The sequence below is a fragment of the Apium graveolens genome, chromosome 7 (genome assembly GCF_009905375.1).
Source record: "Apium graveolens cultivar Ventura chromosome 7, ASM990537v1, whole genome shotgun sequence".
NCBI lineage: Eukaryota > Viridiplantae > Streptophyta > Magnoliopsida > Apiales > Apiaceae > Apium > Apium graveolens.
The window spans coordinates 50,261,451-50,285,593 of NC_133653.1; the positions used below are offsets into that span (position 1 = coordinate 50,261,451).

Genomic DNA, 24,143 nt, shown 5'->3' on the forward strand with positions numbered 1-24,143 from the left:
TCTTCTCTAATCTTGATGTGGCCACCTGGATCAATAATTCGAGCCTCGAAATGGTTTTCCCCTTAGGTCCATCACCCATCACTTTCTTACTGGCATAGAGCTCCTCAAGATGTTCCATCAGCCTGATATACTTTCCTTGGAGAAAGTCATTATGTATCCTTAAGTCAGCATAGACAAAGAAAGCAATTGTGTCGCTCGGCGGATTCGAAGATGACGAATGTACACGTTGCTGTCAAGTAATATATATATATAAATCAGCTACGGTATATTCGAATATCGCGTATTGGCACTCCCGATATAATAATTTATACTCATACTTCCTATGGTCCTAATTGGGCTGTCCAGGGACTCTAAACCTAGGTTCTGATGCCAAAAACTTGCACATCCCAACTACACACACACACTGAACAAAAGAGAACCATAATTATCACAAACTTATAAGTCCAAGGGACAATAATGATCTAATAAATCCCAACCAAAATAATAACAATTCCAAGATCTTTATAAGTTCAGAGTCTTCCCATTCGCTTCGGAACCTACACATTATATTAATCTCATTACTATTCACTTTTTATCGACTTATAAGCCTATAAGCTTCTAGACTAACCTTTACCCCTATTATAATTACGATCACACAAACTTATGATTACACATAACTTAATCTCATACAAATCAAGTAATTCCACATAGTCACATAATCACATAACGGCATGGCATAAACTACTAGTTATTTATACTATAATATCATCTAAACACCTAAGCACATAAGGAAGTAACACATAAGAACTATTATTGACCTTAACTTAACCCTAAAGATGATGTGCAACACTCGGACTCTTTACTTCTATGTCCTAATTACAATGAACACCACTAAGGTTTCCTAGTGCCACTCGAAAGGGTGCTCTCGGGTTTCTTGGTGGAAATGGGGTGTCTCCACCTTGGAACTTCATTCCAAACCACTTCCTACAGGTTTTTAAGACTCTAAACTAACTTCTAAAGTTGGTGAGACTCAAAGGCCTCACTCCTAAAGGTTTACAAAGGTCAAGACTCTCACCGCAGTCCCCAGCGAGCAATAGTTTGCATGTCCTGTGCTCTTTAGCCGATATCTCAACTTTTACTGGGGGCATTCTAACAAAACCAATTCCCATAGATTCTTAAGATCTAGACCTAACTCTTAGACTAGGTTTCAGGCGAAGGCCTCATCTAAGCCTCTCTAGGCTTCTGCTCAAAGTTGACACTTGTCCATCCTTCCTCGAATTCACTCTGCCCTGTTTTCACTCACATAAAACTCATTTTTCTCATTCAATTTTTAATTCTAAAGGTTTTCAAGCTTCCTAGGGATGCATTATACTTATTTAAGACAAGGCCCCATGAAGGCCTAGCCTACTGCTTGGTTATAATCGACCAAAGTTTAAGCTTATGCAATTCTGCCCTGTTCTGAGTTACTCTCGGAAATGTGTGTGTGCCTACCTAAATGCAAGTTTTTCAATGAATTAAAACCACTGGACTCAAGTACAACTCAAGTACTAACTCCAGTAAAATTGGGCCTAGCAAGTCCTTACCACAACTCACCTAAAACAGCCTATACTTGTGGTGAAAAATTCTGCTACAAAGTGCCTAGTGTACCTCCTTCCACTTTAACTCCCAAAACAACACCAAAACCAACATGCAAGCCCAAAAATCTATCCTACATTGTACACAACCCTACTAACTATCATTATATGGAAAAATACGAGCATAAACTTATCCATAATAGTCATTAACTGAGGCAAAAACAAGGAGCATAGCAGAGCAAATTTTACATATAAAATTTTAGGCAAATATTCGAATCAAAAACACATGGTAACAACTTGATGGCTAAAAGATTTAATCATAACTCATTAAAGCACATAACATACTAGCATTTTAGAGCAAAACTGTGGCATGCATTGCACAAAAACTCATATTCAAATCACATAACATATTTGTTCGAAATATCACTTATACTACGACATGCAAGCATTAACTTCAACTTTTAGTGTAAAAATCATAACATGCAAGGATAGAAACTTTGTAAAAACACATTTTAAAAGATCATAGGTTCTTTAAAATTCACATGAAAAGATCCTTTCTTTTTGAAATCAAATAAAACTAACACACAAATCACAAAAATCCATTCGGCTCCTTGGAGTCATTGCCGAATGCTTGTGGCCAAGATTATGGCTTGAAAGTAGAAGCGTAACACTTCATCAAGACCATCTCTTTCTCAAGTTTTATAAGACACAATTAGGTCAACTCTAGATTCACAAGAATCAAAGTTAAACCATTGGCTTTAGCTACATGCAACTAAGAAAAACTCACCTTAAATGATGATATGAAATAAAGTGAAATTAACCTTGCTTAAAGGGGTTGAAAGATGCAAGAAGATGAAGAACTGAAAAGAAAAAAAATGAGAGGGGAGGGGGTTTAGGTTCAGCCGAGAGAAGAGAGGGGAAAGAGAGAAGAGAGTGAAGTGAAGTTGTGGTGGAGAAAATGAGGTAAGTGGAGTGTATATGTTTGTTTTTATCCCATTAAAATGGTAGTGGAGGTTGAACTTACCAATTTGTCCTTTATCCACTAATAGCCAACTATTGCATGCAAGGTTTTATTGGTCTTTTGCTTGGTCAAATGGAGTTAGTGGGAAGTGAAATGACAATCCTATCCTTGACTTCTATTGGAGTGGAAATTGCATGTAAGGGTATGTTTGTAATTTGATAACTAATAAAAGTAAAATTTAAAAGAATGGATTTTAGTAATTAAAATACAAATCCATAAATCACCAAATAAATACCATAAATACTATAAGATTTTAGAAATTTAATAAAATTGTTTTCAAAAATTTTGAATAAAATTTTATATTAAATTAATTTTCTAATATTAATATACAAACAAAATAAATCATGAAAAATATAATTAACACACTATAAATCACACAAATAATTGCAAGCAACTTGATTATATCCCATAATACTAAAATAAAAATTTATCGCCTAATCGCAACTATTCAAATATTACCAAATCGCGAGAAATCTCTATTATTTACTAATCGCGTAGAGAAAATCCTACTCGCGTACGAAAATTACACGCTTAAAATATTCCAAAAATACTCGCAATGCCATACGACTAAATTACACACAATATATAACGAATTCACATAATCGGCCTTATAACACAGGATATTTACGAATATATATATCGCATTTATAAAGATAGGTCTAATATTTACTGGTTTTCACATCAAACACCGTTAGAGCATTTATCCCAACAGAGGGCACCAATTATATTTCATTTATAGATGCAAACAAGCTCCTGATAGCTTTAAGAGCTTTGTGAAGTTCCTTTCTGAAACATACTTTGCAGGTGTTATAACTACAAATCCAATTCTATATTTGGATGTTCTCAGTGACTTTTGGAACTTAGCTGTGATGAGGACAGTATTGCATGAGAACCAAGCTATTTCCATGGTGGTTAACAGCGCCATTCAAGGCCAACAAAATAGAGTTTTGTGAGAAGGATGTCAATCTAGCTTTGGGCATCCCTACTGACAACCTGGTACCAAAAACTTGTTAGGACAAAAACACGCACTAATATTACACGCAAGTATACGCGTTCGCAAGTAATATAGAATTATTTCTTGTTCGTTCCCATAGAGACTCTTTTAAGTTAACTTTAATTTATGCACTTATGCAAGAATGGTATGGTTATTATTCAATGCTAAGATGATAACAAGTTGAGATTGTTTATAACTAAGATATTAACTAACTAATATTAGCTAAGAGAATTAAGGTTGATTTACTTATATAACACAAACATGGGATTCTAACTTCATTAAATACTTCATTTAATAGCCTTTTTATTCTTAACCTTAGCATGCAATGGTGATGACACTAATCAGATAACACGAAAATGGTAAACGCCAACTTTCGTTGTACGAATACCCTACTACCAGATATCCACAAAAGAGATAGAAGCTGAATAGACACCAATTATATTGAGACCAAAATATGTCTATAGAATTTGACAACATAACGGTTTAATGTGCAAGTTATCTCTGTGATTATATAGGGCAAGTAAGATGGTTAAAATTACCTATGAATTATGCATAACAAATACATGAACCTATTCTAGCATGGCAAGTTCTAAACCCCTATATTCACTTTCGCTTCAATAGAGATTAACACGTTATCTTATAAGTACGCGACGCTCATAAGATGAATAAGCACAACCAATACTAGGATATCATACAATCACCACACACTAAGGTATCAAAACAAATTAACTATTGAAATCCATAAGTAAATCCGTTAGAACCCCACGATAACGATTAGTTCATAACTGAACTCATCATCGCCGTGGGTTCCGATGAAAGCATGGTATAATAAACTAAGTCTTTATAAACTGAATAACAAACAAAATACGTTAAACAAGAGTATAGGTTCAATAAACAAGAAAACTAGCATCCAAGATTACAACTTAAACAAAGAATCACAAGAATAAACTAGATCCCTTTCGCCTTGGTTGGATTTGTGCTCCTAGGTCTTCTCGTTGTCTTCTCCTTAGTCTCCGCTATGAAAAACGTCTTTAAGATGTTATTATATAACAGCCCAAATTGTCCAAGGGCCCAGCAAATCGATCTTCTAATCAAAATAGGATTCCTGGAAATCGACATGGAGCGACAGCACGCTCTCCCAGCGCAGGTGTGTTGTAACTCTGACAACCGGGGCGGGCGCGCGCTAACACAGCGCGGGCACGCTGACCTTCTCGAAAAAATTCTGATTTTTATTTTCTTTGCTGATTTTTGTTAACATTCAACGAGCATTTATTCAAGACACCTTCCTAACACCATTTTAGCACCAAAGAAATGCTAAATCTTCTCAATCCCATATCAATGCCTGAAATGCAAAACACTAAAAAAATACATCAAATTCACAAACAACCCGAGTAAAAAACACCAATTCAAGCCTTTATAGAGCATTCTAATTGGACATAAATGCCACTTAACACACCCCCAAACTTGAATCGATGTTTGTCCTCAAGCATAAATAGACTCAAAGAATAAGAAATAAAAATGCATGAATGCAAGCTATATGAATACAACGATCCCCTCAGATTAACTAAACCAACCAACGAGCAACATCTCAACAAATGCAGTTATTCACACAAAGATCAATTAAATCTCACAAATCAACTCACAAGCCATAAACGTGCGTGTGTGCAGATGCTTAACATATATATTATCGCAACTAGATCAATAATCATGACTCACTACTCATCAAGGTAGTCACAAGATTATAAATAGAATAAATGCTAAACTCAAAATGATTGACAACACTTCAATTCTTATATCAGAGTTATACACGGATTCATACTTTTATTCATAACACATAACAACACAAATATGCTTATTTGACCGTGCAATGAATGAGGTCAACAAAAGACTTATACAATAATACCCATGTAGCGAGCGTTAGGTTAGTGAATCCCAGACTATAAAAGCCTTAGGTCACTAGGCATAAAGTCCCCTAAGAACTTAATAACTCGAGTATTAAAGAGCCCACTCATGATCAATTATGCATCAACACATATTTTTTTGTTTTTTCTTCTTTTTTTTCACATGATTTCGGAACGAGTGCGTTTCGCTCCATCTCGCTCAACCCTAGACTACTCATAAAAAATAAGCCGGCTACTAGCCATTTGACACCTAGCCACAAAAACTAGCAATGAAATCCAATGTTTTTCTCTAATTTTTAAATATCCATGTTATATTTCCATTAACAGAATATCCTAAATTCCAAATATAAATAAATAATTAAACCTCGACAAACAATAAACCATGACCATGATCTAGCATATAAGAAACCTATAAGACTTAGTGAAATTTTATTTTTCTAGCATGAATATCAACTCGATAGGACTTAACATCACTATACACGACATCACTACACTTGCATCAATATCACAAGTCGATCGGAAAAGCAAACTTAAGGGATCATGTTAAGATGCACATGCAACTTTATGCAATATACCAACATGAAAAATAAAATAAAAAACTACATGACATGACAAATATGCAACTATATAAAACTAAACTATCATGAATATGCAACTAAATGAGACTCACACATAACATATATTCCTTAACTACCACCCCCAAACTTAAAATATTCACTGTCCTTAGTGAAGGTAATAGTAAGGAATCAGGCATACCTACTCGGAATCAGGATCATCACCCTCAATGGGTGGAGTATCAGCAGTTTCTGGAGGCGGGTACACAGAGTTCTCACCAAAAACTAGCCACTGGATGTCAACTCATGTGGCTCTGAATGCTGTCCCCAACGCCTGGGTAAGGTCCTGAGCAAACCTACTATGGATGTCATGCATCACATCCATCCGCCTCATCAAGCGCCTATACTGCGCTGAACCCAAACCAGCCCTATCCTCAACATCCTGTTGCTACTACGACTGTGAAGGACCGACCTCACCTAACTGATGTCTCCAAGCTGCTCTGCTGGCCTGAGTCGTACCACCAGCATATGCCTGATCAGCTGGTCGTCCACCTGGCAAGTGATCATATGAATCACCAATCCCCTTTTCATCCGGCTTTCCACCGTCCACTGCTGCATACTCAGAATCATGGAACTATTAATGGGGGCACTAGGTAGCTGAAGCTGCTCATGAGCGGGCCAATGAACTCCAACCACCACATACAGCTTCGTCATAATAGACGGATAAGAAATAGAGCTCGTAGTGTTTCCCCATAGAAACCTCAGAATACCCTGATAAATCACCGACCCGAGATCCACCTAATCGCCCTGAAGAATCTCCCACAATAACAGTGCACGATCCACAGTAACATCATGCACATGAGAAGATGGCATGATGTTTGCACAGACTAAAGAATTCCATGCACGTGCAAACCTATTCATGCACGATGCAGGGAAAGTGGCATACTCATTCGTGCCCTTCTTGAACTTCTAGTGAGTCTCTGGCACACAACATAGAAAAAATCAAGTCTAAGTTAAAATCATCCCCCATCTTAGCATTCCAATCCTCCTGCTCTGGCCTCCTCTCGGGTTGATTGATAACCCTCTGAATAGCCACATCACTGTAATCCACCATCAACTCCCTCACCATAGTAAAACCATTCTAATCCGCCTTCGCATTCGCGTAAAACTCGTGAACAATACACATGGGCACAACAGCGGGTGTCTCACAAAAAGAAACCCAACCCATCTCAAGAATCATCTCAAGCAAATTACCATCCTTACCCGATGGCATAAAACCCCTTTCTTCACAATCAGCTTCATCAACAGCCTCGCATACTCCACTTCAGCCTCTGGAGTAGAAAACCTAGGCCTCACACCGCCAACACTTGAAAAATCGGTGGTGCTGCTGCTAACTTGGGTTCTTTGTCTCTGGGAGCCATTGAATATGAACAAGAGAGAATAATATAGTGTATAAACAGATTTGTGTGTTTGAGAATTATGAATGTGGTGGAGATGATTGTGTATAATTGTGTGTATATATATGGAATTAGGAATTAGTTTTGGAAAAAAGTGGGAATTGATTAAGGGAATAATGGAAGTAATGGGGTGATTGAAACTGATTTGGAGAGGGAAATATGGAAGGTGGGAGAGGGAAATTCAGCTGAAGTTTGTATTTATTTTGATTTTTCGTTTTTCTATTTTTTTCAGGTTCAGGGAGCTAGTGCGGCCACCCTGCCTGGCAGCGCGGGCACGCCGTGCTTTTGAAAATCTAGCATGGCTGCCCCGCATACCAGCGCGGGCACGTGCAACTACTGTACTTTATACGCGGCCGCCCCGCTTCTCAGCGCGGGCTCGCCGTGCTTCTGTAGTTGACACTGAATTTTTTGTCTTGATTTTTTTGGAGTTTTCTTCTTGTTTTCTTCTTCTTCTATCCACTAATGTACAACAAACTTGGGTTGCCCCACAAGAAGCGCTTGGTTTATGTCGTTAGCTTGACGTAGAATACCCGTGATCAAGTTGACAATAAAATGACACTAACCACCTCACGGTTTGCTGCATCCCCATAATAATACTTCAAACGTTATCCATTCCCCTTGAATGCTTGGCCTGGATCATTCTAAAAATCTCCATCGCTCCATGTGAAAACATAGTTTTAATAACAAACGGCCCTGACCACCTCGACTTCAACTTTCCAGGAAAAAGATGGAGACGAGAGTTGAACAAAAGAACTTGTTGCCCCGGCACAAATGATTTGAGTACTAGACCCCTATCGTGCCACCTCTTGACTTTCTCCTTATACATTTTGTTGTTCTCATACGCTTGAAGTCGAAACTCATCAAATTCATTCAATTAAAGCATCCTTTTCTTACCAGCTGCATCAATATCAAGGTGTAACTTCTTCAAAGCCCAATACACCTTGTGCTCTAGCTCCACAGAAAAATGACAACCCTTACCATAAACCAACTGAAACTGTGACATGCCTAGCGAAGTTTTGTATGCTATTCGATACGCCCACACAGTTTCATCCAGCTGCAATGACCAATCCTTCCCTGGTGGACATACAACTTTCTCTAGAATACGCTTGATCTCTCTGTTAGATATCTCAGCTTGACCATTAGTCTGAGGATGGTAGGTTGTAGCAATGCGATGATTCACATTATATTGCTGCATCATAGCAGTGAACTTGCGATTGTAGAAATGCGATCCCTCAACACTGATTATGATTCTTGGAGTCCCAAATCTTGTTAATATCTACTTGGGAAGAAAATTTGGCACTACCTTTACCTCATTCATCGGAAAATCCTTGACTTCCACCCATTTCGAGACATAATCAACCGCCAACAAGATATACTGATTATTGCAAGATGAAATAAATGGCCCCATGAAGTCAATTCCCCAAACATCGAAGACCTCAACCTTGAGAAGAACATTAAGAGGCATCTCATCCCTCTTGGACATATTACCCACACGCTAGCAATGATCACCTTTTAAAACAAGCCGATGCGCATCCTTAAACAATGTAGGCCAGAAGAATCATGCTTGAAGGATAATAGCTGTTGTCTTCTTTCCACCATAGTGGCCTCCGTAAATAGTCGAATGACAGTCTCGCAAGATACCCTCCGTCTCGTTGTACGGAATACATCTCCTGATGATTTGGTTAGCTCGTTGCCTAAACAAAAATGGTTCATCCCACACGTACCACTTTACCTCATAAAAAACTTCTTCCTTTAAGCAAAAGACAAGTATGGAGGCATAATATTGCTCACAAGGTAGTTCAGAATGTCTGCGAACCACAATTCTTCATCTTGTACCCCAAATAACTGCTCATCGAAAAAATACTCATTTATCAATGTCTTATCCGGTGAAGTCGTACTCGGATCTTCTAACCGAGAGAGATGATCAGCACCTTGATTTTCAGTACCTTTCCTATCCTTGATCTTCAATTCAAACTCCTGAAGTAAAAGAACCCATCGAATCAATCTAGGCTTCGAGTCCTTCTTCGAGACGAGATAGCGAATCGCAGCGTGATCAGTGAAAACTGTCACCTTCGCCCCAAGCAAATACGATCAAAACTTCTCAAAACCATAGACAATGCCTAAGAGTTATTTCTTAGTAGTAGCATAATTCAGTTGAGCACCATTTAGGGTCTTACTAGCATAGTAGACCACATGAAATATATTGTTCTTCCTCTGCCCAAGAACTGATCCAACTGCATAGTCAATTGCATCACACATCATTTAAAAAGACTCATTCCAATCAGGTACTGTCATGACAGGTGCCATGATCAAACTTTTCTTTAAGCTCTCAAAAGCAGCTAGGCCCTCATCATCAAACTTGAAGGGGATATCATTCTCTAGAAGATTACACAAGGGTTTAGAGATTTTAGAGAAGTCCTTGATGAACCGCCTATAGAAACCCACATGGCCAAGAAAGCTGCGGACTCCCTTAACAGAAATTGGTGGAGGAAGGTTTTCAATGACCCCCACCTTGGCTTTATCCACCTCAAGACCTTTGCTAGAGACCTTGTGCCCAAGAATGATTCCCTGCTACACCAAAAAGTGACATTTCTCCCAATTGAGAACCAGATTGGTCTCAACATACCTTTTAAGAACGGCGCCAAAATTTTGTAAGCAGTCGTCAAAAGAATCACCGAACACGGAGAAATCATCCATGAACACCTCCACATTCTGACCAATCATGTCAGAGAAAATGGCCATCATACATCTCTAAAATATGGAAGGTGCAGCACATAACCCAAAAGAAACTCTTCTTAAGGCAAAAGTACCAAATGAACAAGTGAAGGTAGTCTTTTCCTGATCTTCTGGAGCGATACAAATCTGATTATAACCCGAATAGCCATCCAGAAGACAATAGTACTCATACCCAGCCAACCTGTCAAGCATTTGATCAATAAAAGGAAGATGGAAGTGATTCTTCCCTGTGGCTTTGTTCAGCTTCCTGTAATCCATGCAAAAACTCCACCCTGTGACTGTTCGAGTAGGAATGAGCTCACTCTTCTCATTAACAACCTCTATGATGCCTCCTTTCTTCGACACACACTGAACTGGACTCATCCAATAACTGTCAGAAATAGGATAGATGATCCCTGCATCTAGCCACTTGAGAAATTCCTTCTTCACATCCACTTTCATTATCAGATTTAGCCTTCTCTGCTGCACAATAGTTCGATTGCTTCCTTCCTCTAGCAGAATTTTATGCATGCAATAAGAAGGGATGATTCCCTTGATATCTGCTATAGTCCATCCAATTACCGATTTGAATTCTCTCAGAATTCTCAAGAATTTTTCCTGATCAATACCTGAAATTTCAGATGCAATAATAACAGGCAGAGTAGATGCATCACCTAAAAATGCATACCTCAAGTGTTCAGAAAATGGTTTAAGCTCGAGTGTAGGAGCTTCCTCAATAGATGGCTTGAGGCACTTTGGAGAATTTTTCAGCTCTTCCAATCCAAGAGATTCAAATGGCATATCCAGCCTTCGCTTCCAAGAAGAAGCATTCAAATATTGCAACTGCTCATCACCTTCATCATCTTCACTATCTGAATTTCCCATTAAGGCCTTCTCTAAGGCATCAGACCTTAGTATTTGATCAAGTTCTGAAGTAACCACAGAATCGACCAACTCCACTTTTAAGCACTTCTCATTATCAGTAGGGAATTTCATGGCATTGAACACATTAAAAGTCACATCCTGATCCAGTACTCGCATAGTAAGCTCACCCTTCTGCACATCAATCAAGGTTCGGCCTGTAGCCAAGAATGGTCTTCCCAAGATTATGGGAATCTTCTTATCCTCCTCGAAATCAAGAATTACAAAATCAGCAGGAAAGATGAGTTTGTCCACTTTGACCAAGACATCCTCCACAATGCCTCATGGATATGTAATAGAACGATCGGCCAACTGTAAAGACATATAAGTAGGCTTTGGATCAGGTAAGTCCAACTTCTTGAAGATAGACAAAGGCATCAAATTGATGCTAGCCCCCAAGTCACATAAGAATTTGTCGAATGACACTTTTCCGATGGTGCAAGGAATAGTGAAGCTTCCAGGATCTTTAAGCTTCGGAGGCATCTTCTCTTGCAGCACAATACTGCATTCCTCCGTGTGAGCTACAGTCTCTAAATCATCGAGCTTCACCTTCCGAGAGAGAATACCTTTCAAAAAGTTCGCATTACTAGGAATCTGTTCAAGAGTTTTAGCGAAAGGTATGTTGATATGAAGTTTCTTGAACACCTCCAGAAACTTTGCAAACTGCTTATCCAACTTTTGCTTCTGCAGCCATTTAGGAAAAGGAGGTGGAGGATGGACCTGATACTCCCCTGTATTACCCTCAGGAGGAGTGTTTTCCACAGTCTTCTTCCTTGGTTCTACTTCTGCTTCCTTCCGTACTTCTTCTTCAACCACATCTTCAGATTCTGGAAATTGAGCTTTTTCTTGGCTTGCAACCTTCCCAGACCTCAATGTAATTTGCTTAACCTGCTCTTTTGCTTCCTTCTTGCCTGGAACTTCTGTGTCACTAGGGAGTGTACCGGGTTGTCGATTCTGCAAGGTATTGGCAATTTGCTCAATTTAATTTTCCAAGGTCTTAGAAACTGCTTGGCTCTTGCACATGAGCCTTAACTCCTCCAATTCAGATTTTTCATTAGATTTTTGGAGTTGTTGTCTTGGCGTGTATTGAGGTTGCTGAAAACTAGGAGGGTTATATTGCTTTGCTGCATACTACTGATAAGGCTGTTGCACCGCATTCTGAGAGTTGCTCCAGCTGAAGTTAGGATGATTACGGTTGTTGGGATGATAGGTGGCTGGAACTGGTTTCTGCGACCTTTAAAAGTTGCTCACGGACTGAGTTGATTCACAAGAAATAACAAATTGCTCCGTCTCATGGGCACCGGCACAAAGCTCACAGACACTAGTAATCTGATTAACTCCATAATTAGTCAAAGAATCCACCTTCATCGTTAAAGCCTTAAGCTGAGAAGCTATAGTAGTAGCTGCATCTACCTCCAGAATTCCTGCTACTTTGCCTTCAGTTAGTCTCTGAAAAGGGTTCTGGTATTCATTACCAGCTATCAGTTCAATCAAATCATAAGCTTCATCGTAGCTCTTAGCCCATAAGGCTCCACCTGATGTTGCATCAAGCATGGGTCTAGAAGTCACACCAAAACCATTATAAAAATAGTTAATGATCATCCAGTCAGGCATCCCTTAATGAGGACACTTTCTAAGCATCTCCTTATAACGATCCCAAGCTTCACACAAAGATTCTCCCGATTGCTGCGTATATTGAGTAAGAGCATTCCTGATTGCAGATGTCTTCGCCATAGGAAAGAATTTAGTAAGAAACTTCTGAGCAAGATCTTCCCACTTGGTGATAGAGCCTGGTGGTAGAGAATACAACCAGCACTTAGAATCTTCAGAGACATTGTTGAGTTTGAAAGTGTCACAGATCTCGATGAAATCTCTAATATGCATGTTGGGACCTTCCGTAGAAGAACACCCAAACTGAACCGAGTTCTGCACCATCTGAATCGTGCTAGCCTTGATTTCAAACGTGTTAGCGCTGGTCTGACAATGCTAGACTGAATATCAATGTTTTTTAGCTGAGAGTAGTCCATCAAAGCCTTTGTATTTGCTTCTGGTTTACCCATTGCAACAAGAGCTTCTTCTTCAACTTTCTCCTCTTCTACAAGAACTTCTTCCTCTACTAAAACTTCTTCCTACGCTTTATCCAGTGTTCTCTTGTGAGATCCAGAACGCATTTGCATACACGCTCTCTAGAGTACCTGAAAAAGCAACAAGCCAATAAGTAAGTAAGATATCCGAGTCAGTGAACTTTAACGACCACTGATGTCAAGCACATAAACTAAAAATTAACACCGAGTCCCCGGCAGCGGCGCCAAAAACTTGTTAGGATGAAAACACGCACTAATATTACACGCAAGTATAGGCGTTCACAAGTAATATAAAATTATTTCTAGTTCGCTCCCACAAAGACTCTTTTAAGTTAACTTCAATGTATGCACTTATACAACAATGATATGGTTATTATTTAATGCTAAGATGATAACTAGTTGAGATTGTTTATAACTAAGATTTTAACTAACTAATATTAGCTAAGAGAATTAAGGTTGATTTACTTATATAAAATAAACATGGTATTCTAACGTCATTAAATACTTAATTCAATAGCCTTTTTGTTCTTAACCTTAGTATGCAATGGTGATGACACTAATTAGATAACATGAAAATAGTAAACGCCAACTTTCGGTTTACGAATACCCTACTACCAGACATCCACAAAAGAGATAGAAGCAGAATATACATCAATTATATTGAGACCCTATATGTCTATAGAATTTGACAACATAGGGCAAGTAAGATGGTTAAAATTTCCTTCGAATCATGCCTAACAAATACATGAACCTATGCTACCATGGAAAGTTCAAACCCCTATATTCACTTCCACTTCAATAGAGATTAACACACTATCTTATAAGTTCGCGATGCTCATAAGACGAATAAGCACAACCAATACTAGGATATCATACAATCACCACATACTAAGGTATCGAAAAAAATTAATTATTGAAATCCATAAGTAAATCCGTTAGAACCCCACGATAACGATTAGTTTATAACCGAACTCATCATCACTGTGGGTGTCGATGAAAGCATGGTAAAATAAACCGAGTCTTTATAAACTGAATAATAAACAAAGTACATTAGACAAGAGTATAGGTTCACCAAATAAGAAAACTAGTATCTAAGATTATAACTTAAATAAAGAATCACAAGAATAAACTAGATCCTCTTCGCCTTGGTTGTATTTGTGCTCCTAGGTCTTCTCGTGTCTTCTCTTTAGTCTTCGTTATTAAAAACGTCTTTAAGATGTTATTATATAGCAGTCAAAATCGTCCAAGATCCCAGCAAATCGATATTTTAATCAAAACAGGATTCCTGGAAATCGAACCGGCGCGGCCGCGCGCTCTTCCAGCGCGGGCGCTCTGTAACTCTGACAACCGGCGTGGCCGTGCGCTACACGGCGTGGGCGCGCTGACCTTCTGGAAAAACTTCTTATTTTTATTTTCTTTGCTGATTTTTGTTGACATTCAATGAGCACTTATTCAAGACACCTTCCTAACACCATTTTAGCACCAAAGCAATGCTAAATCTCCTCTATCCTTTATCTATGCCTGAAATGCAAAACACTAAAAAAAACATCAAATACACAAATAACTCGAGTATAAAACACCAATTCAGGCCTTTATAGAGCATTATAAGTGGACACAAATGCCACTTAACACGGTTCCAACTCAAGATGAGCTAACTGAGTTCATGGACTTCATCAACTACAGTGAAAGGATCAACTTAGCACGCCTGAGCAAGAAGTATTTGAGAAATGAATAGTCTTTCCTTTATGACTGAATTGTGAGGGCCTTCACCTACAAGAAGATATGGTATGACAACATTTCAAGTATTTTTCAGAAGATGGTGTTCTCCATGGCTCACAACAGAAACCTCAATATAGGACATTTGATAATGGAGGAAGTTAGCACCAGACTCACTATGCCTTTGGCATAAAGAGGTAAGGAAATACTTTTTCCTAAATTTATAATGTCTGCTTTAAACTATAAAGTGCAAGACATTCACTTACTTAATGGTATAGATAGGACACAAATAGGCAACTAGAAACAAGTGTCCAAAGTTCTATTTGGCTAACTTATTACTAAAAAAAGGTACCTGTAAGTCTTAGAATCACTCCATTTATGTTGGAGATATTCATGACTTACCCTTACCCTATGCCTGACATGAGGTCCACAATAACAATTAGTACAATTATGGCTCATGTACCTGTGGAAGAACAAACACATGAACACTAACAGGGGCCTTCCCAAACTGAGACTCTTCCTTATTTACCACTAGCAGCTAGGAAGCCAACCACTTCATCCTCTCAAAAGGGTGAAGTGAGTAAAAAGAAGAGAAATCAGGCAACCTTAACAGTTATTAATGAGAGTGGTGAGGATCAAACACAATCAAAGTCTACCTTGGTCAAGAAGCCAAAAAAGGTAAAGCAAAATGAGTTGGCCACTCAATTAGGTACCTCTGCGTCCTCCCAAAAGGATGTAGTTGAAAAAGAGGGTATAAAATAGACTCTAGGGGCATCCTCTCAACATAGTGTCTCTATTGAAAACAACACTCTCACTAGTGCATCATGTAAAGAGTCTGCACCATCACTTGAACACATTCAAGTGTATGAAAAAAGAAATAAGGATGGCACACACACTGAGAGCACATCTTTTGAAGCTCCCTCATCTATTCAGGGGGAGCTTCCAACACTCAATTCTAAAATAACAAATCTTATTTGTACAATTTCTTCTTCATTCCAATAAGACACTTGAACCCACTTCTCAAGTGTCACCAAAATCAAGTGACATGGCTTATGCAGTTGTGCTCACCACCAAAGAACTACAATTAGACGGTGAGAGGCTACTAGCTGGGGTAGACCTTGATGACACCATTAAAACCACAGGGGTTTCATCAGTTCTTACTAAAGAACCTGGGGATGTTACTCAAGCACCTTCATTTGCTAAAAAAATCTTCACAGATTGATAGGTTTGAGGGTATTACTCCTGGGGGGGGGGAACTATCTAAATCTTCTCGGTAGGGACAACTCCCCTCAAAACCCTATCTGAGATTGTCTTAATAATTGAAGCTAGGAGTCCAATTTCCCAATGTCTTATCATATAGTTGTGTGCTGTGTAAATACCAGAGTCTAATTTTAGTATGTTGTTCACATTTGTTATTCAACAGTATCAATCACCTATTCCCTTACGGGAATCGCAAAGCCAAATCAGATACATAACGAATATATGAAGACATCTGATCAGACTATCAACACCAGACAGCTCCAACTGCCATCCCATACACCTGTTCCGGAACCCAGAGACTAGCTAGGTCTCTGACCTACTGGACTAATCGGTTATGTAATGCGCACAACCGAGTTAGCCTCTTACGCAACCTCAATAGGCCACTCTGGCCCCTAAGTATCCCATATCTAATCATTTTATCCAGTTTTCAAAACACTTGTACCTATCTCATTTTAAAATCATTATTTAACAGCACACATAAAACTGGTGCACAAATCATTTTCATTTGAGATAGGTACCTTTCGAACTTACTTATCCCCAAAACAGGTTAAAAACAATTATTTATAACTACAGGGGATACGTAACTTAAAACGTTTCTGTTCCTTTACGAGAATAAAACAACAGTTTATCCATATCTACTGAACCATAAAAGAATGGTCAGGGTACTTGCCTTGCAACGCTTTACAGAAACCCTAGGTAGCTCTTACGCTGACTTCGGTCCTTGCGAGACTCGACTGAGATCTACAGTAACAGAATACCCTAATTAGTTACACCGACATGCTTGATATCCTCGACCCTAACAACCCGACTCGTATAATGTATACATACATAATCACGTAATCGATATGCATGTAAGGGTAAAATGTTTTATATTGTAAAGTACCTTTCTCGTATTTAAAAATATTTTTTAGAAAATTTTTGACAATGACTCCTCTATTTACAAGCCTACCCGTCGAACCATAATCGATGTCGATTCCCAAAAAATCTCAATACAATCTTTACAATTAACCAAAATAAAAACGTACGAAACTAATTACGCGAACCACTTCATTTGTTTTATAAAATTAGGAATCAGATAATGATCATTACCATCCACTCGTCAAAATTCATCGCGGACGGCGGCAAAATTTTCGGGACACCCGATTATTCGGGTTCCAACTCAAAAATTTCACCGATTATTAAATCGAATTCCTGCACGAAATTATATTTAATTTCACAAAATCACTCAAAATAATTCCTGCAGAAAATAAATAATTAAAATAATTAAAATCTCAAACTGAACAAGGTAACAAGGTCGAAGCAGAAATCACATACACAACCACGACGCGTGCAACGCGCCACCATCAACCAACCACACGCACACACACTGCTCACACACACACACTCACACATTGCACACACACTACACACACAATTGCACACATAAATACACACACACACACATATATATATATATATATATATATATATATATATATGTATCAAACCAAAACCACCAAAAGACAAACGACAATTATCCGAAAAAGAGAAACGGCGGCGACCGCGAGAGGAACAGGGAAGGAAGCGGGGAAAGAATTGAGAAGGAGAGAGATATAAGGAGAAAGGGAGAGTAGAGTGAGAGATTGCTAGAGAGAGAGACACGAGATTGAAACACACAGCCGAGAGAGACAAATGGGATTAATATTTTATCTCCTCAAATTTTGTAGGCTGCAGACACGTATCCTTAATTATGATATGTATCGTTCTTTTATCCGAGTGCAAATTCGCGTTCCATAGGTGTAGTTTCGCCCCGAATTTATTATTTACGAGTCAAGTTGCGGGTAAAACGAACTCAGAAACTTACCAAATTAGTCTTAAAATTTTATAAATATCCTGAGGCTAATAAAATATAATTTTTGAAATTTTTAAAACAAATTTTGAAACGCGCAACATACCCGTAATTAATATTTTAACGAACAAACATGCAGATGAATTTAATCCCAAAAATTTTCAAAATAATTTTAAAATTCTCATATTATTATAAACTTCCTAAAACATGAGTTTCATAATTTTTGAAGAATCCTGAAATTAAATAATGAATTTAATAATTAAATATAATCAGAAAATCATTTAAAGATAAATAAATAATAAAATATTTATTTTAAATTTTATAAAATCCTAGAAATAATTATCAAAATTATTAAATTTTAAAAAACAGTTTTAGAGACACTCCAAATATTTATGAAAATAAAACTGCAAATAAACCATTTTAAAAGTGAAACAAAATAATACAACTCAATAATTAATTACACAATTTAACCCTATACACCAATAAATTACACATAAATATAAATAAACAACACTCAACTGTCGAAACTGATACACATAATTTATATAATTAATTATTCAATATTTACACTTTTAAAATAATACAAAATATACGAGTCGTTCTATCATTTCCCCTTAAAAAGATTCTGTCCCTAGAATCTGAATTAACTAAACAAATGAGGATATTTATCAAACATGTCTGACTCTAACTCACAAGTAGACTCTTCTATAGAAGGATTTTTCCAAAGTACTTTCACTATGGGGTTTGACTTATTTCTAAGGACTCGCTCTTTACGATCTAAAATTTGGATTGGTTGTTCCATATACGACAAATCTGGCTGAAGCTCGATCGGTTCGTATTCTATAACTTGATTTGAATCAGGAATATATAGCTTCAACATGGAGACATCGAACAAATTATGAATATGCAGCAACTGCGACGACAATGCTATCTCGTAAGTGACTTTCCCTATTATCTTCAAAACTTCAAATGGTCTTATATATCTTGGGCTGAGCTTACCTTTCTGACCAAATCGAACTAATCCTTTCTAGGGTGATACTTTCATCAATACCAGTGATCCCACTTCAAAGTTCATATTCTTCTGGCACAAATATGCATTCTTCCTCTGTCTATCTTGAGCTGCTTCTAACCTTTTCCGAATCAATGCCACTGCATCTTTAGTCTGCTGAATTAGCTCAGGACCTAACATTTTCTTCTCTCCTACTTCATCCCAATACATTGGTGATCTACACTTGCGTCAATACAAAGCTTCGTAAGGCGACATTCCAATGCTGGTATGATAGCTATTGTTGTATGAGAATTTAATTAGGGGCAAGTGTTCATCCCAATTTCCATTAAAATCCAAAGCATAAACTCTTAATATATCCTCTATCGTCTGGATTGTTCTCTCACTTTGACCGTCTGTTTGAGGATGATAGGCGGTACTCATATTCAGCTTAGTTCCTAGAAATTCTTGGAACTTGGTCCAAAACCTTGAATTGAATCTCGGGTCTCGGTCGGATATAATGGACACAGGAACTCCATGCTTGGTCACTATTTCATCCAAATACAACTTAACTAGATTTTCTAGAGAGTAACTTTCATTGATTGGGAGAAAATGTGCTGACTTTGTTAATCTATCAATGATTACCCAAATAGCAACATGATTGGCCTTCGTCTTTGGTAATCCTACTACGAAATCCATTGCAATCTCTTCCCACTTCCACTGGGGAATCTCCAAAGGTTGTAATAATCCACTAGGCCTTTGATGTTCTGCTTTTACCGTTTAGCACACGTGATATTTACTAACCCAATTTGCAATATCCTTCTCATTCTTGGACACCAAAAGTTTTTCTTCAAATCTTGATACATCTTAGTGCTCCCAGGGTGGATAGAAAACCGAGAATTATGTGCCTCATTTAAAACTTCATTCTTTAGTTCCGTCACATTGGGAATCCAAATTATGGAAGAAAATTTAAACATACCTTGGTTAACCTTTTGGGTGCATATTTCTTCTCCTGTTAGATTTTCCAATTATTGTTCCATAACTCCCTCTTGACATCTTTTAATCTTATCCATCAGTGCTGCTTGGAGGGTAATCTTGTACAGTTGCTCCTTAACTTCTCTTGGAACTCGAACTTCAATTTTCATCCTTTCCAAGTCTCGTGCTAGCTTTTCTGCAATCTGAACCATATTCAACCTCTCTTTTCTGCTCAAGGCATCAACCACCACATTGGCTTTACCTGGATGATAGTTAATGGAATAGTCGTAGTCCTTGATTAACTCTAACCATCTTCTCTATCTCATGGAACAGTCGAGATCATGAACTGGATACTTCTGTTCGTGAGGTTTCAATTGTCTGGAGGCATAGGCGATGACTTTTTCGTGTTGCATCTCTTCACATCCTAAACCTTACAAAGAAGTGTCGCTATAAATCACAAAGTTTCCTGTCTCATCTGGAAATGCTAAAACTGGAGCTGACATTAGTCTCTTCTTCAGTTCCTAGAAGCTTTCTTCACACTTCTCTGTCCAAATAAATTTCTCGTTCTTCCTGGTTAGCTTGGTTAACGGAGATGCGATCTTAGAGAAATCTTTCAAAATTCTTCGGTAATATCCTACTGCCCAAGAAAACTTCTCCCTTCCGTTGGAGTCTTTGGTTGCTCCCACTTGGATACGGCTTCAATCTGTATAGGGTCTACCTTGATACCTTCCTTGCTTACCATATTTCCAAGAAACCGGGCCTCTGTCAACCAAAACTCACACATGGAAAACTTCACATACAGTTGTTTTTCTCTCAACCTTTGAAGGGCAATCCTTAGGTGCGTTGTGTGATCTTCTGGAGTCTTTGAATAAATGAGGATGTCATCAATAAATACAATAACAAACTTATCAAAGTACTCCTTATACACCCGGTTCATTAAATCCATAAAAGTCGATAGTTCATTGGTCAATCCAAACGACATCAATAAAAACTCATAATGGCCATACCTTGTTCTGAATGCAGTTTTGGGTATATCTTCAGGCTTGATCTTCAGTTGTTGGTAGCCAGATCTTAAGTCGATCTTTGAAAACAGCATGCTCCTTTAAGCTGATCAAACAAATCATCAATCATCAACAAAGGATACTTGTTCTTTATCGTCAACTTGTTCAACTCCCTATAATCAATACATAACCTCATATTTCCATCATTCTTTTTACGAATAATACTGGAGCACCCCACCGAGAAACACTTGGTCAGATAATTCCTTTATCCAACAGTTCCTGAAGTTGCTTGGCCAATTCCTTCATTTCCACTGGAGCCATTCGATATGGAGCTTTAGAAACTGGTTCGGCTCTTGGTATCAAATTAATAGAGAACTATATTTCTCGATCAGGTGGTAATACTGGCAATTCTTCTAGAAAGACGTCGGGATATTCTCTTACTATGGGAATCTCGTCCAAAGTAGGGGTCTCTTTCTTAGTGTCCACCACATGCCAAATATGCTTCACATCCTTGCCGCAATAATTTCTTTGCTTGAAGTACTGAAAAAAACTTATTGTCCTGCTTCTGTCCTTGATAGCTTATCCTTATATTATCTGTTGTATACATAACAACTCTCTTTTTCTTGTAGTTAATACTTGTCTTATACAGAGACAACCAATCCATGCCTAAGATAACATCAAATTGTCCTAACTCAAAAGGTATTAGGCCGGCAAGAAAAGAATGTCCTGAAATCTCTATGAAGCACTTAGGACAGAATTGAATTACAGGTACTTTATCCTGATTAGCCACCTCTATGGTCAAAGGTTCATCTAAGACTTCCAATATTAATTGCATTTTATTCACACAGTTCATGGATATAAAAGATTTAGACACTTCTGAATCAAATAGTAAGTTAACAGGCACAAAATTAAGAGAAAGTGTACCTGCAACTACATCGGAATCCTGAGCCGTAGATTTCTTAGTCATCTTGAAAGTTCTAGCTCTGGTGGTACTTGTTGTTGGTCCTTGAGATGCACTTGTCCCTATACTACCCTGGGTAACTGATCTGCAATTCCTAGCGATATGCCCCATTTTACCGCAGCTGAAACAGGTTACTCAAGGCTCTCGGATTTGTACTCAGTGGAATAATGACCCTTCTGACCACACTTGAAACAATTGATGTTCTCTCTGCACAGACCACCGTGCTTCATTCCACATGTCTTGCAGTCGATCATTGGCTTGTTGGACTTTTTCGGAGTAGAACTGACTGAGGTAGTACTGGGCCTAGCTTGTGGGAAATTCTGTCTTCTAAACTTCCTGTCGTTATTCTTTCCAAACCGTCACTAAAACTTCTAACTTACTCCTTATTCTGACTTTACAGGCCCACCTTCAAACTTTCTTTTCTTCTCACCTTTTTCCTTAGAAGCTAACCTCTTGTCACTTTCTATTACTAAGGCAGCCTGAACTACCGAAGTATACGTCTTGAGTTGTAAAGCTACAACTCCACTCCTAAGCTCTGGCTTCAATCCTTGTTGAAACCGCTTCACTCGCTGAGCTTCCAAAGTCACATACTCTGGTGTTATACGAGCCAACTCCATGAATTTGGCTTCGTACTCTGTGACGCTTCTATCCCCGTGCTTCAATTCCAAAAACTCCATCTCCATTTGACTCTAGAGACAATCCGAAAAATAATTTTCCAAGAACAGTTCTGTAAATCGGGTCCATGGAATAGGACCTTCTCCTTCTAATGCTCACGTAGATTCCCAAAATAGTTCGAATCATTTTTCAGAAAATAACTAGCATAATCTTTCTTTAAATCCTCACTCACCTTGGTGAGTGAAAAAGCCTTCTCCATTTCCTTCAACCAGATCCTGGCAGCAATAGGATCTACATCACCTTTAAATTTTGGGGGTTTCACAGCCTGGAAAGACTTAAAACTAACAGATTGGGTCATCCCCCTCATCTGGTGCTGCTGTTGGATCTGCAGCTGCTGCTGTTGGATTTGCTGTTATTGTTGTTGTTGTTGGAGCTATTTTTATTGTTGTTGCTGCTGAAATTGTTGTTGCTGCTGGAATTGTTGTTATTGTTGGGCCAGCTGAGTAGACTGCTGATGCAACAAATCTATCAATTTACTCGTGGAGGGATCCCCAACAGATCCATTGTTGGGTTGAGAATTCTTCTTAAGTGGCATTCTCCTGAAACATAGCAGTCATATATAAGAAAATGGATTGCTCCAAGCAGTTTACACATATGTATCAAGAGATTGTTGCCACTAAGACAATATCCTCATCCTCGATTAGTTAGATCCATCCTGAGTGAATAATTATATTCTAGAAATACCAGCAACAAAAGTAACAATAATAGTAACAACAATAATAACAACGCACAAATATATGAAAAATGAACAACATAATAATATAACAACCAACAGAAATCCAACAGATACAACTGATATCCAACTAGAAAACCATCCGAGTACACAACAAAATTGGCTGACATAACAACCTCCGACTAGTACAAACTACAACAACATAATGTACATATATAAAGAAAATAACTACAGAACTCCTGGAGAACCAACTCTGAACTCTGTCTAATACTGCTGCAACTCTGCTCTAACCACTACCACTGCCACTACCACCAATCGAGCCTAACTCGAACGCCAACCAGTTAACCAAGTCCTGGTACTGAATAGCCCTAAACTCAGAGCTAATAAAAAAGGGTCAATAGACCTAGCTCACTTCATAGCAGTCTGAGTTAAAGTCCTCACTCGGGCCTGGATATCGGGTGAAGGAACAAGGATGCCCTTAAACGGTCCAAATGGTACTCGATCAAGATGCGCGGCCATCTCCGGGCTCTGCTTTCTAAGAAAAGATCTGTTCACCACTTGGTGAACATGATACGGAATCGGGGAGGAGGTACCTGAAGGAGCAGAAGGAGGGACTGGTGGTCTAGAGAAAAAGAACTGGGTCCATAACCCGGAGGAAAGTCCCTAACAGCTGACACTGATATGCGTACCAATGGGGACGGGCACTAGGTCCTGACATATTCCTCGGTACTAATGGGGCACTGACGGGGGAGGTAAAGGAATCTCCTCAGCTACCACGTTTAAGGTCCTCTCTGATTCTGAACTATCTGAGTCTGATCTGTTTTCCCAGAACAGAGAACTGTAAATCACTACGAGCCACTGCCAATAAT

The 24,143-nt window shown here is 38.4% G+C and overlaps 1 non-coding gene across 1 annotated transcript; it reads left to right on the forward strand.

Annotated features, from left to right (window-relative positions):
• Positions 1-12,728: 12,728 nt before the first annotated feature.
• Positions 12,729-12,835, forward strand: LOC141675733 (small nucleolar RNA R71). The gene has a single exon (XR_012556370.1). It is a non-coding gene; the product is annotated as a small nucleolar RNA R71 (small nucleolar RNA).
• Positions 12,836-24,143: the final 11,308 nt, after the last annotated feature.